The sequence below is a fragment of the Sturnus vulgaris genome, chromosome 24, assembly GCF_052056855.1.
Source record: "Sturnus vulgaris isolate bStuVul1 chromosome 24, bStuVul1.hap1, whole genome shotgun sequence".
NCBI lineage: Eukaryota > Metazoa > Chordata > Aves > Passeriformes > Sturnidae > Sturnus > Sturnus vulgaris.
Genome location: NC_142266.1, coordinates 6,535,717 through 6,542,779, shown reverse-complemented (window position 1 = coordinate 6,542,779; position 7,063 = coordinate 6,535,717).

The following is a 7,063-nucleotide window of genomic DNA, read 5'->3' as shown; positions in this document are numbered from 1 at the left end:
AGGGAACATTTTATTCTGTTTGAAGAGGAGAATAAAAAATATATAAATCCCTTTATGGAGCTTAAAAAGATCAGCCTCTGATGCACCAATTACCGCTGCGGGGAGTATTATTTTTTATTAATTTTTTTTTTTTTTTTTTCGGTCTGGTTTCTTCCTTTTCCTCCCTTGTCTTGCCGTGCCTGTGACTCACCCGGCGGCAGCGAAGACACGAGAGAGTCCCCGAGCTCGGGGACACAAACCGCACGTCTGCAGGAGGTTCCCACGGTCTGCGCTTTAAATCGAGCCGCGTTTCCCCCCATCCTCTTCCTCTCCGCTCGCCTTCCCCTTTCCCCCCCCCCAAAAAAAAAAAAAAAAATTAAAAACCACCCCAAGGGGGATTTTTAATTTTTTTTTTTTTTTTTCGTTTTTCCCGGAGAGACCCTGAGGTTTCCTGGCCAAACGCAGGTTCTTGGTAGCCAAGCTGTGGTTGGTGGCACCTGCCACCGCCTTGGTGACAAGCGCTGCTTCCGCCGCAGCTCGGCTGAGCTCTTGCTAGGAAAGTGTCACCAAAATGACAAAAGAGGGGGGGAAAATAAAAATTAAAAAAAATTAAAAGAAATCAAGACCCAAAAAAAAGCGTGGTGAGAAAAGAAGGAGCGTGCCCAGGGGCTGGGGACAGGCAGAGACAGGAATAAATCAATATATTTTTATATTTATATGTATTTATCTATCTATTTATCTATCTATTTATCTATTTATAATTTATATATTTATATATTTATATATTGCTCGTGCATGTGTGGTTTTATATATTTAAGCACAATAAGAAGACTCTGGGTCACTCGAGGTGTCCCTTCCACAATTCCATGAAAACAATAATAATAACAACAATAATAAAATATCAGTTGTAATAAAATAATAATAATAAATATACTACTACTACTACTACTACTAATAATAATAATAATAATAATATAAATATAAATATGAGAATACATTTTAAAACTTTCTACTTTTTTGTGACCACACATCAGAAATGTTCCCAGCCTTCTGCTGAGGATTTTAAAATTGAAAAGGACAAGGAGCCCATGGATCAGGCCCTCAAAGCAGGAGTGTGAGATGAGAAATTCCTGTCTTTCCTCTGCCATCCAGGCTCGTTATTTTCGTGTTTTACACAAACCCTCCTGGGGTGTGAGGGAGGGGTTTTGTCACCCCTGGTGTCTCTGAGCGCGTCCTGCCAAGGATCCCGCCCCACTTTTTGGGGTTAAAAATGGGGATTTTGAGAGTTTTGAGGTGCCCGAGTTCACCCCTGCCCTGTCTGCTGTGCCCGCTGCCCCTCGGCAGCCGCAGCTGGAGCCGCCCTCGCCCTGTGCACCCTCAGCCCAGACACAGAAATGACAGAAATTCCCCTTTTCTGCCAGAAATGTGTTTGTTTTTGCTCGAGAGCGGCGGCCGGGCTGGGGGTGGGGCAGGGCTGGGCGCTCCCCGCGCTCTTTCAGACGCGTTTAACCCCAAAAAGGGAAGCGAATTTCCCCGCGCTCCGGGCGTGAATTGAGGTTTGGGGCATTTTCAACTTTTCCCCTCCCTGGGGTTTGGAAGTGGCTTCAGCCCCGTGGGCACCTCCTGGCCCCGCTGGGCTGGGAAATGCCCCAAATGTGCCAAACTCCGGGGGGGGGGAAATGGGGCAGGGCTGTGCCCCCCTGGGTCAGGCAGAGAAAAGAGCTGGGACTGCCCCGAGCTGCCCTGCCCTGACCCGGGATGGATCCGGGGATGGATCCGGGGATGGATCCGGGGATGGATCCATGGATGGGTGGATGGATGATGGATGGATGGAAGAATTGAGAGATGGATGGATGTATCCATGGATGGATGGGTGGATGTGGGATGGATTGAGGGATTTATGAGTGGATGGGTGAATCCATGGATGGATTAAGGGATGGATGGATGGATGGATGTGGGATGGATGATGGAGGGATGGATGATGGATGGAGGAATTGAGAGATGGATGGATCCATGAATCCATGGATGGATGGATGGATGGATGATGGATGGATTAAGGGATGGATTGAGGGATGGATGGGTGAATCCATGGATGGATTGAGGGGGGTGGATGGATCCATGGATGGATGGGTGGATGGATGGATTAATGGATGGTTTAAGGGATGGATTGAGGGATGGATGGGTGGATGTGGGATGGATTGGGGGATGGATGGGTGGATGTGGGATGGATTGGGGGATGGATGGGTGGATGTGGGATGGATGGAGCCATCCCATGGCCAATCCCTGCTCCAGGCTCTGTGGGGACACAAGGCTGGCTTTGTGCCCGGCCCCGGCGTTCCCAGAGCTGCTGGCGCCGGCCGGGAGCGCCTCGGACACAGCCAGGGGTTATTGCTGGGCCGTGACCCGGGGCTGCAGGGATCACAGGGAGCACTGGGAGCACTGGGAGCACTGGGAGCACTGGGAGCACTGGGAGCTCGGGGATCACATGCCTGCTTTCCCATGGCTCCGGGCACACCGGGGCAGGGATGTGACTTTGTGGCCTCGTGGCTCGGGCAGAGGGTCCTGCCCTGGCCAGCCCTGGGCTCTTAAAGCAGCTTTGGAGCCTCAAATCCCTCCGGAGCTTCCTCCTCCTTCAGGAAGGAATTTTGGGTACTGAATCCTCAGGGATGTCCATGCCTCTGCCCTCATTAACCACCCTGGTGTGCTGGCACTGCCCCACAGGAGCCATCCCTGGAATTCCCATGGAAAACCCGGCAGGCTGGAGCCCTGAACTGCCCTCAGCCCTGGCTGCAGCCGGGACCAGCAGCACTTTGATTTAAATCCCCACATGAGGGGAAAAAAGCCCAGTTTGGAAGGGGCAGGATGAGAAATTTCAGGGTGAAGGTTGATTTTGTAGCTCACGTGAGGATGAGGAGAAGCCCTCGGGCTGTGCCTGTTCTCTGGCATGATTACTTTATTTCTTTGTTACAGATTGGTTTTATTACTTCAATAGATATATATTTAACAATGGATTCCTGTCATTTGTGCTGAGCAGGAGCTCAGCTGTACCCACTGCCTTCCTCCTCCTCCTCCTCCTCCTCCTCTCCACCATCCCTGGTGCCCTTCCTGCAGCCAGAGCTGTTTATTTTGCTGCACGTGCTGCCTGGTTTCTGCTCAATCCTAATTCCCAGCAGCTCCTGGGGAAGAGGAAGCCTCCAATCCCCACATTCCGGGCACGCAGACCCCGAGCCTGGCTGGGAGGCTCCAGACAAGTGGAGGAAAAAAACGCGGGGGAAAAAGCAAAGCCCAGCAGGACAGCCCGGAATTTTGGGCCCGGCTTTGAGGATGCAGAAGGTTCTGTGTCCTGCTGAGATGGATTTTTTGGGGTCCTGATGCCACCTTTGAGTTCCCTTCTGAGCAGGAGGAGCCGGGGGTGGAATTGGGGAATCCTGGAATGGTTTGGGTGGGAAGGGATTTAAAGCCCAGCGGGTGCCACCCCTGCCATGGCAGCACCCATCCCACTCCCCCAGGTTGCCCCAAGCCCCTGAGGGTCCAACCTGGCCTGGGACATTCCAGAAATGGGGGAATGGAGTTGTGGATGAGATGGGGATGAGGGGAAAAGGAAAAATCCAGCCTGGATTTCCCAAAGCCACCCTGGAGCACCACGTCCCTGTCCCTGCCCTCTGCTCGGAGCTGGTGGCACCACACCGTGTCCTTTGTACTCCCTGCGCTTAATGAAAGGCAGTCCCATGGCAAGGAAAGAAGAGGAGTTTATAAAAACCATTTGCAGGGCTCTTTTGAATCTCTCCTTCTCCCTGCCTGAGCCAGATGAAGAAACGTCGGGGTTTAAGTCGCTTGTTTAAAAATAAAAAGCCGGCGAGCAGCAGAAATCTCACGTCTCGTCTGCAATTTCCACACAAATAGGAACTCATAAAAGCAATAAACATCTTTGTCTCAGACATCGTTTTTTATTAAATGGGGGAGAATTAAATGATTGCACCAAGGCTGGAACGTGGCCAAATGGTGGAACATTTGTTTAGGATTAGGACAAGAAATCTTTGTTTTCTTTAAGGAGCTCAGTGTCTTCTCCTGCCCGGCTGGATTCGGGTGAGTGCAGCAAAACATCCCGGGATGTTCATCCCAGTCCCTCGTGGCTTTTTGGGGGACACAGCCCCAGCCCCAGCCCGGCTTTGCCTTTCTGGGCACATCCAGTGGGGGGTGCAGAGATTTTTTTGGGGGCAGCATCCCAGGGGTGCAGCTCCATCCTGCACGGAAAGGGGGCATGGAGAGAATCCCCCTGATATCCCTGCAGGACATCAGCATCCACCATGGGAGGCTTCAAAAAAATCAGGGTGCTGGTCTCCAGGCACTGCCTTTATCCTCCTCTTCCTCATCTCTAAAATGAATTAAATTATTACTATTACTATTACTATTATTTTTATTGTCTTCAAGACAATGGTGCAGCTGACACTTCTGTGATCCAGGGTTATTTTCCACAACGTAAATGTATCAAAAGGAAAAAAAGAAAAAAAAAGAAAAGGGAAAATAAAGCAGAAACAATGATTTTCCATTCCCACTGGAAGCAGCGAGGGCCTTTGGAACATGAGGAATGTATTACTCAGGCTATTGTAAAGTAAAATATAAAAACAACCAAAATAGGAGGAGAAGGGAGAGATTAAAATAAAAAAAAAATAGGCCTCAATTGGGAAGGGAGACACAGAAAATTGGGCTTTTATTCAGCAAACTCTGTGGTGTGGGTTTGGATTCCAGAGGCTCCAGAGGCTTTGAATTTCCACGTGGGGAGGTGCAGGGATCCCTGTGACACTGGAAGGGACCTCCTGCCCCCCTGCATGGTGCCATCATCCCAGGCAGGAGCATCCCAAAAGGATTCCCATCCCTAAAGGATTCATATCCCAAAAGGATTCATATCCCAAAAGGATCCCCATCCCAAAAGGATTCCCATCCCAAAAGGATTCCCATCCCACGAGGGATCTGTGTCCCAGCCAGGAGGAAATCCCTTCCAAGGCTCTTTTCTCCTGGGATTTCGGGCTCCAGGGCTGCTTTTCCCCACTGTACGTGTCCCCAATCCCGGGCTGTGATTTGCGTGGTTTTTGTTAAAATAACTCCTAAAAAAACCCCAAAATCAGACGGGCGGGAAGGACGCGAGCGGCACAGCCCGGCTGTCCCAGGGGACAGACAGACGGACAGCGCTGTGACAAACACCACGGCCCGGGCTGGGCTGCTCATTAAAGGATAATTAATTAGTTAATGAGCCTCGCTCCGGGCGCAGCATCCTCCAGGTGTTGTCCCTCAGCTGGAGGAGTTTTCCCTCAGGAAAACCTCGGGAGCGGCTCTGGAATCTCCGCGGGTTATTCCCGGGAGCATTCCCGACCGGCACACGGGAATATCCCGGCGGGATTTAAAAACAAAAAAAAAAAAAAAGAAATTTAAAAAGAAACCGAAAAGAGCAGCGGAGGAAGCTCGGCTCAGCTCCGAATTCCCTGCTTCCATTCCTTTGCGTGTCGCTTTAGGAAATGTTTTAGGGAATGTCTCTCCCTGCGTGCCAGGGTGGTGCAGGAGGATGCTGGAGCTGGGATTGGGGCTCTGGATCCCTGGAAAAGCCAGGGAAGTTTTTTCTTCGCAGCCTGGCAGGGATTAAATCCCAGCCAAGGGCTCTGCTGCTTCCCTTTAAACTGGGAGTGTGTGCTGGGGATAATTCAGGGGCAGGGCACGGTGATTTCGGTGACTTGGATCAGGAATTAACTCCTGAGCGGGATTTGGGAAAGGCTGAGCTCTTTTCCCTCCTTAGGGCAGGGGAAACGCCAGCCAGGGAACCTAAAGGTTAAATCAGATGTGCTGCTCCAAACCCCAGCCCGGGTTCTGCAGCTCCCTCTCACCACTCCGTGTTTTACGGGGATTTTGTGCCCAATTACCCTGAGCCCTGTGATTGAGCAGCTTTCTTTTTTTTATTAGCCCAGAGTCATTTTGGAAAAGTAGAGAGACTTAATTTTTTTTTTTTTCTCCATAGAATTTGGAAAACACGGAGGGCTGGGTCCTGGTTCCTGGGGGAGGTGAGGGGACACCCTGGGACAGTGGGAGGCGTCTCCAGGGGTGGCCCTGGGTGGGTTTGAGGTCACCCCAACCCAAACCATTCCGTGATCATCCCTGCCCTGCCAGGGCCTTCCCCATAGCCGGCTCGGGGGGAAAACCACAACCTCCCTTTCCAACCAGCCAGTCTGGAGGGTGGGCAGGTACGGCGTTGGGGGAGGGGGGCGATCAGGGCTCGCTGAATTTGTGGGGTTTTTTTTGAATTTGCGAATTTGAATTTTCCCAGCCCAGATCCCCTCTGTGCCCGTGGGAGACCCAGAGCTGCTCCCGCTCTGTCTGGGTGAGTTCTCCATTTCCCATGGCCAGCCCCAAACTGCTCCAGAGCCTCTGTGACTTCCCAGGCCGTGTCTGGGCTGGCTGAGGAGCCTCCCGTGGTGGCAGCCAGCTGACCCAGGCACCTCCTGCTTGCGTAGGAACTTTTATAAGAAACTTCTGCAAAAGCCCAGATGAGCTCACGCCGATGAGCGCCGGGGATGAGCTCCCTTTCCAAGCTGGAGGATGAGGAGCAAAGAGTGAATTAAGAGCTGCCCTAAATAACAACGAGTTGGAACTGTCTCAGTTCATAGCCAGAAACCAGAAAGGCACCTCCTGCCTCGTTTATAGCCTGTGACTAATTCCCCCAAATTGGGGATTTGTCTGGGCCTAAGGGGATGTGTAAATGTCGGCTGAGCCCTCCCAGAGGATTTCTGGGAGCTGCTCTACGAGCTCCAGGCTTATTGATGGGCAATGCTGGGCAAAGTCACATCCAGGAGAGCCTTCTTGGAAAGGTGGATCTGAAAAAAAAATGTTTATACAGGAAAAAACCATCTGAGGAAGGAGCAAAAGCAGCAAAACCCAGAGCCCACCCAGTCAGAGCAGAAACCACATCCCCGGGGTTATTCTGAGAGTCAAAGTGGTGAATAATGGCAAAAAAAAGCAGATTAACCTTGCAAAAATGGTGTGACTGGTACAGGCTGAGGTTTGGGGTGGGGGGAACTCTCCAGCTGCAGCCAGGGGA